Below are 11,306 nucleotides of genomic sequence, written 5' to 3' on the forward strand. Positions count from 1 at the left end.
CCCAATTTCGCCACACTTATGATTATGCTTGATGTGCTATAGCGCCCCAACACTAGAGCTACCAGCACAGAAAACCACTCTGTGGTACGGCGTGCTGACCGCCAAAGCGCACTCCTGCAGAGGTGGAGACTTGTTCCTCTGCAATGCAGCTGTGTGTACTTGCGGCACTTCGTCAAGGCACAGCCGGATTGGAGGCAGCTCGGACATTCGTCGCTTACTTCTGCAGAAAGAACAGCACACGAGAAGACAGTATGCGTCAAAACAATGTGTAAAACAGCTGGCGGAAAAGAGCATACAGAATAATAATTGGTTCACAGGAAAGGAAAGACTCAAATCTGTCGCAGCTTTGTGGACACCTGAACTGGGCCTGCTTCTGCTCTATGGCTATTGGCTGCCTGACGGTCATCCGGCAGACACGGGCAAAAACCTCCCGAAAGCAGTTTCCCAGCATTTCAATCGGAAAGACCATAAGTTTGAAAAAATTTGTTCTCCAGTCAGGCTTTAAATCTTCGAGACAGAAAATATGGAGAGGCATATATCTAATCCGTAAATTTAGAACATTGGAATTGGCAGGAATAAATATCTTGAGCACATAACTAGTCCGGAATACATACCCATGTAGCATACAATCCCAGCACGCTTACAGTTTATCCCCCCTCCGCAACAGCATGTACGCTGCACATGGTTTCCCAAGCATGTTTCCCTCTTATCACTTCCTACTTTAGTTGGCCCCTGAACCCTTTTCTTCAGGTTGTGGCAGGTGTCGTTCAGTTGACCTGTTGTTATTCTGGTTCTTTGTCCCCCTGCAATCTGTATTCTTAGGTGCTGACTCAGCATTGTAGTTTTTCCTGCTGCTGCAACTGCCGCTTTTTATTTTATTTTTCAGGCCTAGGGGTCACCGGTTCCAATTGCTGAGAAATACACACCCAAAGAACATTTTTTCACTCCTTGACCTACTTTCACCCCCCCCCCCCCCCCTTCCATAGTTTTTCTTCGGAAGCAAAAGCGTATTTAAACCCCTGCCAATGATGATCGCGCTGCCCAGACGAAGACAAGTCCTCTTGTTGAAACGTTGGCTCAGCTTGTGAACTAAGGCTCCCCCTCTATCCTTGTTCAGTGCCTTTCATATGTCGTAGTTCTTGAAATACAATTTTGTACGTGGTTAAAAATAATCCCCTACATTGTTGCATTATGCTGTTAATAATCACACCGGGTTATACCGTTATACCTCCTGGAGAGTTTATCGAAACGTGGTAGTTACTTTTTAACGCTCCTTATGAGCGACGCTTTCAACAACGCTGAGCGGCACCAAATCACCGGCTACGAGATCCGGTCAAGTGTTTCGTACTTCCCTCTTCCTCTTTTTTTTTTTTTTTTTTTGTTTTTTGAGAGCGCAGCAAATTAGCGCCCCGGCCTGTTCTTGCGTTTCGCGTCGTCGCTGTCGGCCTCGTAACCAGTTCCGCCTCAGCCCCAGCTCAGCCCCCCTCTTCCTTCCTGGCGGCAACCGCGCGTGTTCTCAGATTGCGAGACTAACCAAAAGACCTCAATAAAGTTTTTTCACTCACTCACTCACTCTCAGATTGCTGCGCGCTACTGACATCTGGTCAAGCGAACGCGCCGTATAGGTCCAAATGCTGCCTGTGGCTGCTTGTGCAAGAGTCCTTCAGTTGGCAAATGTGAGATGGTTCAGCCGAGCCGCGACAGGCTCTTGCATACGGCGGCGGCCACGCTAAGTCTTGTGCGTGTTTTGTTTTGTTTTCTTCTTTTTTTCCAGTGCAGAATTACGTTCTTGGGTTTCCGCGGCAGGTCCGTCTGCGCCGCAGCTCAAATGAATAACATTTCTTACTTGGATATAAATAAAGAGTATATTTTCAAGCATGCATGATATTCCGTGGACTGTGGCATGTAGGTATACATATCCGCACTATCAAAGTCTGTTTAGAAGGGGGAGATCGCAGCAGGGAACTTTAGAAGCAGAGTAAAATAGGGACACATCAGAATTAATGGCAGGTTCTAGTCCAGGATTACGCGACAGTATTTGTTGCCGAATTTCTTTGTGCTAGATGCCCTCAGGTAGTACAGTACTTCTATTCGAGATAAAGCATTTCTACAGCAGTTTCATCGAGCGTTACGCGGGTGCATCTGCAGAAGCTTTTATGTCAATTCCTCCTCGCCCTCTCAGGGGTAACATCTCTAATTATGCCTGCATCACACACCCATATGTGTGCTCGTTCATAAGTTGAAATTAGCTTAACCGTCCTGATATCCGCGTATTTCGAAGCCCATAAAGTGACGTGCAATCCAGAAACAACTGCTCTCGGCAAGCATATAGCGCTTCAGTGCGAGAGAGTCTGGCATATACCGTGCTTAGCTCACATCTCAGTTTTCCCGCCGCTGCGAAGCGCCGTGTGCTGCAAGGCAGGCCTTTCGTCGCCCTTGTGTGGAAGTAAATAAACCGCGCCGGGTCGGTTGGTCATCATCTCGATCGTGGTACATGAGACGCGCTAAGATATCCTCGAGTCTTGGCAACAGCTGTGCTACTGCTACCCCATCAGTTGCTGGTTGTTCCGCATTCTGTTCAAAAATGAAAGCACCGCTGACGAGAAGTCATCGTCAGGCTGCAACTTGGTCTGCTTGAGTATGATATCAGGAGGTCAGACGGTGTAAGCACGGTCTCATAATTGGAGTTCACAGATAACCTTTCAACCGACCCAGTCCCCCAGTCTGTTCCAGTGCTTTCTGTAGTGTAACGCGAGCAGGACGGGGTACGCCAACATTGTGCAAGCTGTATCTTTGCTTTAGGTATAGACCATTTCACGACCCTTGGAGAAGCAGGTTTGATTGGGCTGTTAAGGGGGGAAGTCGTCAGTACTTTCCTGTGCTACGAGGGCAGCCCAGCTCCCCAATATGGCAGCACCCTTCACCCCTTTGATTCCAGCACAGGTGGAAAGGGAAATAAAGAGGGGGAGAGAGAAAGCGATGGTGGCCTGCTTCTCACATCTCTTTGTACAGATGGGAGAAATTATTTTTCTCCGTCCTGGGTTATATAGAAGAGATGTTAATGGTTCTTATTAAAACTCACTGTCAAATTGCAGAAACACCAGAGAAATGTTCTAACAACCAGTGAAAGGATTAAAAGATGACAGCCTGCTTCGTATTCGTGCAGTCCTTATATTTTCGAGCGCGCGGGTCTCAGACCCCTCCTAAATACAGGTGGGGGTCTCAGACCCCTCTGGACCCCCCTGACAAGCCCTGGGAATAGTGTGCCGTCTGCCGCTGGTCGTTTCAGCGATGACAGGAGAGAGGGCGCTGTTTGTAAGAGGAGCGTAAAGCCTTTAGAGGAGCGTAGGGTGCCTGGATGCTCTCTCTCGCCCCCGCTCCGTTCAGCGGGGGCGAGAGAGAGCATCCAGGCACCCTAGAGGAGCGAGGAGCGCAGAGTCACTGGAGGAGCGCACGAGCGCTGAGCAGACAGCTGAGTGGACTGCCTCCGTCACCGCTACTTCTTCGGGCCCCGAAGGCGCGCAACAATAAATTGTGTCGGTTTAGCTCTCATACGCTTGTCTAAATGTATTAAACCGATTTTGGGATTGGATAAATGAACTAGTTCCCTATGAAAGCTGCCGTCGTCAGGGAACTTGTGTATAAGCGGCGAGACATATACATCCGAGGCCTCTCTTCTCCCACAGATTCTTCCCTTGGAAGAATCAGGTGTTGAAAAAAAACTGTGCCGTCATAATTTCAATCTGCCAGGAATCCAAGAACATACCATGGCTATTCGGGATTGTGTTTAAGACTGTTTTTCTGGTGTCGAGTCAGACACCGATTGCCGATGAACTGACAAGCAACAGCAAAAAATTTTCTGAACGTATTCGGTACTTTATTTCTCAAACGTAACGGGAAGTCCAATGATGAATGTCTAACGTATATTTACGATCACATACATTTTTATTATCGGATGCGCCGGTTTATGCGGGCTAGACTGCGGTCCCCCATCGATGCTCGTGTGGACTGAAAAACCAATGGAGAATGTTTTAGGCTATGTTAGCGTACTTTAATTGTTTGCGCCACATGTAAATAGAGATATGTGAAGATTGCTTGAAGACAGAAATTATGTCAGGGGCTGTTGAAATCTTATTTGAATGTGGGCGGATACATATGAACAGGCAGTTGTATAAAAAATACGAACCAGATTAGCGAGAGCTCATACAACTGCACACAACAACACAGCGGACGACTTCAAAAACCAGCAGGGTGAACAATTCGCGACTTAAATGAATATAAATAAATAGCTCAAAAATATGGTACCAACATATGAAATGCTACAGAACTATATGAAAATGTCACTGAACTACGAGCATATTTGAAAGCACACAAGACGCGGACAGAGTTAAGAAAGAGTCATCAAACACGATTATTTGCACCTCCTCACCTTCAGGTGCTTTATTTGCTCTGCTTTAGAGCTCTGCTCTTTTTTAGTGACTTCACATAAAATGGAATCGCATCTGCACGTATAACTTCACTGTGCGAAGCGTCATTTCTCTATCATGGGTAGGACATCCAGGCTCGGGAACCTCTGTGCTTTGAAAAGACATCGCATATTCGCGGATGCTGCTAGCATTAATCATAATTCTTGAACTAAAAGAAAAATGGGGCTCTTCCAGCGTGTTCACGAGATTTGCAAGCTCTGCCGACGGATAAGGAAGACCTCCGTGGTCGAAGTCTGAGATGAATTCATTTTCTTCTTTTTGTGCGCGCATGATTTGCTCGAAATGAAATATGCAGAACAGAACAAGTACTGCATTTTGATTCGTGCATGAAGTTTCAAGCCACATATACTGCAATATAAGCTGTGACGCAGAAGTGTGCCTATAATGACGTACTTATGATCATCTGGGGGAAGGGCATTCAATGTAGCTTCGACGTCCTCGGACCTTCCCTCGTGAACCAAGCGGTCAGGCTGATCAATCGGAAAGGGCTCGCAGTGAGCAAAAAAGAAAACGAAAAAGAGAGCGTTCACCAGGGCACAGAAGCCAAAGGAGACGAACTGGAAGTGTGACTGCGCTATCTGCAGACACGTGTTATTCTTTTTGACCAACCATCAACAGCATATCGCAGTACGACAGAGAAGCTATGCGATGCAACGAAATTAACGCAGGACACGTACGAGCCACAGAAGCAGACGCCCCGATCCTTTGCGGCGCGCGCGCTTCTGATGCGCGATCCTGCGACTGACAGCGCTGCCTACGCTTTTCATCGCTCTGGCGACCGCCTCGCTCCCAATCCCGCGCGTTGAAGACGGCACACTCTTTGGGAAGTTAAACCTCCCAAGCCAAGCCATAACTCATGCTTTGAATATTACCGGTTACATGAGCAATATTCGTATATAACCCTTTGAAAAATATTTCTCTCGCAATATTAAAATTTGGATGATAGCGCTAGTCAGGAAGAGTAGAAGTAACTGCAAGCGGAAAGTAAGCGTTACAGGCAATCATATGTATAGGCAACCTGCAGTGGTCAGGCGGCGCTAGTGGAGCGCAGCGTTCAGCGCCGCCAACGGCAGCGCCGAGTAATCTGGGTAGCCCGGCGCGGTCGGGTTGCGTTCGCGTTGTACGGCTGGAAGCATCTCGGCTCTCATCTTCTGCGGTTTTAAGGCAATCGAATGTCTTCAGAGCTACTTCCGAAAACCAATACTGGCGAAAGGATACCGCCTGTTCGAGAATGGTCATGTTTAAAACGTGAACGGTGTCGACGTCACCGCGAAGTGCGCGCCGCTCGCGACGGAACACCTGCGCTACCCGCGCGCACAGCTTTGAATTTCGCGTGAGTAGACGGAATTTTTTTTTTTAACGAAGGTTATTCGCTCAGGGCATCAGTCGGATATGTAATGATGAATTAAGAAATAATTAAATGAATGAAAAATGTTGTAAATGTAGCTTTTCATTTACCTATTGCGTTCACACCTCATACCCAAACATTGAAAGTGCAGAGAGAACCTGAGAAGAGATTGATCGCCGTTTCTTCTTTTTTTGTTCTTGCTGTTTGATTACAGCAGCATAATTTCCTCGCGGTTTTGCTTTACAGTTTAATACCATGACGAACACTTTTGCTCGTGGTGCACCTTTCGACAGTGCCACTGAGGTTACAGGAGACATGGTGCGGTACCCGCTACGGATGTCGTGGCGATTGCAAGCACTGTGCGGTTGTAGCGTGCATCATCAACGAAAACTGTGCGTGCCGGGGGCGAGGAGTAGGGGTCCTCCTACATCGTTGGAAAAATAAAGCTCTTAACAACAACTGGCATGCATTTTGTACCTCCGTACCTCAAACTTGGGGAAAGCCGGCGGCTAATGCTGACACTCAACGGCAAAACTTTCGTAAAGGAGGTCGTTAAGAGTTAGAATTTTTTACTGTTGCTACTAATGATGAAATAGTCTATCGTCTGGGACAAGAGACTCTTGAGTAGCTTGAGCAGTCGGTGAAAGAAATAATTGGCGCAGAACGAAGTTCCATTCTCAGCGTACACAGTATCACGGGCTTCTACACTCCGCCACTTCGACTTTTTCAGCACCTTAAGAACTAATTTACAGATAAATATGCTTACTGAAATCTGTAATTGGAAGTTTTGAAGATATTTTGGCTTTGTTGTTCCGAATAGACACCGCATTAGAAATCCGGTTCACAGATACATGAACATTTTTTTTTTTTTATTTCGCCTCCGTTGAAATGCGGCTGGAATACGATGCTACGGCTGCACGGCTTTGTTGCTTTTCTGGACGTATGCCACTCGATCTACGCACGGCATATACCAGTACACGCCAGATTTTACAGCGCGGAGCACGTACTGAGTACAGAAGTGCAAGATGCCGGGCTAGTTGGTGCTGCATAATGAAATAAAACAGCGCAAGCAACGGGACGAAACACGAAGGAAGGGAGACAAAGACACAGGCGCTGACTAACAACTCGGAATAAAATTTCAGTTGTTAGTCAACGCCTGTGTCTTTGTCTCCCTTCCTTCGTGTTTCGTCCCGTTGCTTGCGCTGTTTTATTTCATTACGTACTAAGTAGTGTGCCCTAATCAGCATGCGACTCCTCGAGTCAGAAGTTTATACCGTTTCCTCCGCTCACGGGCAGTCGTCTTATTTTAGCTTCTTGGCGTCTGTACGCTAATGGCCCCATAACAAAACGAATTTCAGTTACATTGCTCTATCGCAGCCAATATCTCCTTCTCTCATCATTCTCCCCAGGTTCTCCCAGCAAGCGGTACGCTTAGGTTTCCTTCGTGATTGTGGCAGTCTTTCTCGCCGCCCTTGCGCTTATTTTTATTATTGTTCACATCCGTAGTAGTCGAAGCATCGCACGAGACCACTGAAGTAACTAAATGAGTAAATCACACTCACTGGCATAACAAAACGCGAACGCAGAAGGAACGCAGCGGCCGCAACATATACGGCGTCAGCTTCTGCGCCGCCTCAGTATTAGCTCCCGTCGACCGCCAGGTGGCGCCACATGTCTCAGCAAACTCCATTGCAGGTTGCCATAGCACTTGCACAGCCGGTAGATCCCGTAGCACTTACTTCAATCAACGGCCACGCTGGCAATGGGTCGAGTTGCTGCGCACACCACACAGCCACATTACGGCTCACGCCTAATTTTGGCCCTAGCTGATTCCGTCGAGTGTGCTGCTTTGGAGGCCTTTGTTTATTTTGCTTTGAAAAATAACAGGTGAGAAATTATTTCTTCGTGCTCCGGAAGAGCCTCCAAACAGACGTTCGGAAAGATGCAAAAAGGCTCTTTTAAATTTTCGATTGGGGGAGGGAGGATAGAGGGGGAGGAAGGATGAGGGCGTTTGCCCTCTCCCCCCCCCCCCCCGCCCCCTTCCCCACTGCACTCCAAACCGCAAATGTCCTCGACGCCGTCGAGCAGTGTAAATGGCAGGCCGCTGGAGTGAAACGGAAGAACGCACCCACGTTGTCTTGGGTCACGGACACGTGACCGTGCGTAGATTTAAATACAAGATTTTTGTGAAAGAAACTTGTTTGTAGGATATGCACTGGAATAAAGGGAGGCCACTTACTTGGTGGTGCAATGAAATTTGAGAGTCGCAGAGAAAGGGAGGGGGGCGCTCAAATGAGAAGGGGTGTTGGGCGCCACTCCTCCAAAGAGCATAAAAACAGCTAACAAAGAAATGACGCTGTTCAATTAACAGTAGTTTGCATTTGAACCAAAACAATGTTATTGCACACAATGAATTATTAGTCACAATAATCATTTATGTAACTTACCTAATCGGCTGGTCACATCGCGCCCATTTCGGTGCGTTCTTGTGAAAGATATATGGAAGAACGTGAAGTAATCGGTGCGTGAAAAAGCGCTACCAAAAGCGTTAGCAAAGGTTGTATACAGATGTGTTGCTTTTTGACAACAATGAAGGAATCAAAAGTTCGATTGCCCCGCCGGGGTGGCGCAGTGATTAGGGCGCTCGACCACTGTGTCCAAGTATGCGGAAACAATACCACAGGATATATACAGTTGTATTGTTTTTTCACGGCTATGAAGGAATCAAAAGTTAGATGGCCCCGCCGGGGTGGCACACGTGGTTAGGGCGCTCGACTACTGTGCCCAAGTATGCGGGATCGACTTCCGGCCACGATAGAGGCGAAGACCCAGGCGCTCGTGCGCTATGCAATGTCAGCGCACGTTAAAGAACCCCAGGTAGTCGAAATTCGGGATACATATAGTTGTTCTGCTTTTTCATGACAATGAAGGAATCACAAGAAAGATATATGGAAGAACGTGAAGTAATCGGTGCGTGAAAAAGCGCTACCAAAAGCGTTAGCAAAGGTTGTATACAGATGTGTTGCTTTTTGACAACAATGAAGGAATCAAAAGTTCGATTGCCCCGCCGGGGTGGCGCAGTGATTAGGGCGCTCGACCACTGTGTCCAAGTATGCGGAAACAATACCACAGGATATATACAGTTGTATTGTTTTTTCACGGCTATGAAGGAATCAAAAGTTAGATGGCCCCGCCGGGGTGGCACACGTGGTTAGGGCGCTCGACTACTGTGCCCAAGTATGCGGGATCGACTTCCGGCCACGATAGAGGCGAAGACCCAGGCGCTCGTGCGCTATGCAATGTCAGCGCACGTTAAAGAACCCCAGGTAGTCGAAATTCGGGATACATATAGTTGTTCTGCTTTTTCATGACAATGAAGGAATCACAAATTAGATGGCCCCTCCGGCAGTGGTTGGGGCGCTCGACTACTGTGCCCTAGGATTCAGGATCGAATACCGGACTCGGCGGCCGCTTTTCGGTGGAGGCGAAAGCTAGGCGCCCGTGTGCTGTACGATGTCAGCGCAGGTGAACCCCAGGTGGTCGAAGTTTCCGGAGCCCTCCACTACGGCGTCTCTCATAGACTGAGTCGCTTTGGGAAGTTTAACACCATAAGCCAAACAAAAATTAGTGGAGGTGCTCTTACCGCGCTTTGTCACATCATAGTCACGTTTAATGAAGCGAGAGAAGAACTAGGCGCCATCTTGTTCGGGCGGCCGCGCTAGATTCAAATCCACTTGATTGATTGATTGATTGATCGTCCTTTATTGAATAGGAAGGCTCATGGCCATGGATGGGGGTAAAGGGGAGTAGGCAGAATCTTCGTTGTTTGCACAGGTCGTCGCTCAAATCATATTGCCACTATCATATTGACCAGGCCATAAGGGAGCCATACTTGGCAATTATCATTTGTGTGTCAGCATCAGTTCCTAGAAGGGAACGGTAGTTAAGGCGGTAGGGTTCGATCTCGGAGCGTCCAGCAGAAAAAGCAGGGCAATCCCAGAGTAGATGAGATATGCCGCCGCGCGTTAGAGTCGTACAGTGGGGGCACGTAATCATTTCCTCTGTATACTGACGCCAGCGGGCCATAATACGTGGCGTGTAAGCCGCATGGGTGATGAGCTTATTCAAGAAGACTTCTTGACTTCGGGTGAGGTGTGTTTTTCGCGTAAAAGGTGGGTCTGGTGTGGCCACTTGCATGCGATGCTGACTGAGACTACGAAGACTGGTCCGTGTATAGTGCATAAGGGCAAGAGAAGGGGTGTGTTGCCCGCCCAAGGTCGCGTGAATTGGGGAGCCTTGTCAGGAGTGCCTTGGACCGGAACTGATTCAATACGTATTCTTGCTGATTCCTATAACGTCTACAAGGAAATCGCTACTCCGGTTCGCAAGATGCAACTGCTACGGCCACACAGCTTCTTAAACGCCACGACCAGAACTGTCGTTATTCAGTGGAAATCCACTTGAATATGTATAGCTGTATTGCTTTTTCACGTCAGTAGAGGAAAAAAAATAAGAGGAAGTGCTCTTATCCTCTTATTATTACCCTATGCCAAATTTGTGAAGCCGGAAATGAGCTCGGTGCCATCCTGTTCGGGCGGCCGCGCGAGATTCAAATCCCACGTGTCGCGAGACAATGGGCTGCTTCCAGTTATTGCTTTGGTTATCGTCATACTCGCTCTTTTGTTCGAAAGGGGCATTGGTCTTAATTCAGCATCCGCCGAAGGGGCTTATCGCTATGAGCTAGGTGGTATGTTTGCTTTCAGTTCCTGTAGCGGCTCGCTATATCGCTTTTAATCAAGCGAAGCCCGAGAGAGACGAGGACGACGCTCAGCCACGTGCCAAGGCATGGTTCGGCCACTTGGTGGCGCCAGAAGATGGACAGCGGTGTGGCATTGCCCCCTTTCCAAGAGGCGCGCATCGACCCGATGCCGCAAACGTAGGGGAACAATAGAAAAGTGGGTCAATTGTTATACGGGAGAGTCTTGGGTCTGGTTTGGACCCTACAAACGGTTTACAGATTAAAATATGGCTTCATTCTGGCGACGTGAACTATTTCAGACTTCGGCTGTCGAGAGGAGCGGACAGTGCCTTGTGGTAGCACCTCGTAGTTCACTGCGCTGAGGCCGCGGAGCACCTCGTAGGGTCCAAAGTAACGCCGCAGAAGCTTTTCAGAGCTCCCTCGCAACCTATTGGGCTCCATACCCAGACTTGGTCGCCGGGCGTGTGTCACCTCTCGGTGTCGCAGGTTGTAGCGCTAGGCGTTGTGTTCTTGTTGGTGCCGAATTCGCTGTCGGGCAAGTTGGCGTGCGGCTTCTGCGTCACAAACAAATTGGCCAGCCCCCATGACAGTAGAGGGAGCAGAATTCGGAAGAAATATGGCATCTAGCATAGTCAAGGGTTCGCGTCCATGAATCCAATGAATGGAGTGAAGCTTGTAGTTTCCTGGGGCGCAGTGTTGTATGCGAACGTGA

This window comes from Amblyomma maculatum, chromosome 1 (assembly GCF_055883805.1).
Source record: "Amblyomma maculatum isolate TAMU_Amacu chromosome 1, ASM5588380v1, whole genome shotgun sequence".
In the NCBI taxonomy this organism is placed as follows: Eukaryota; Metazoa; Arthropoda; class Arachnida; order Ixodida; family Ixodidae; genus Amblyomma; species Amblyomma maculatum.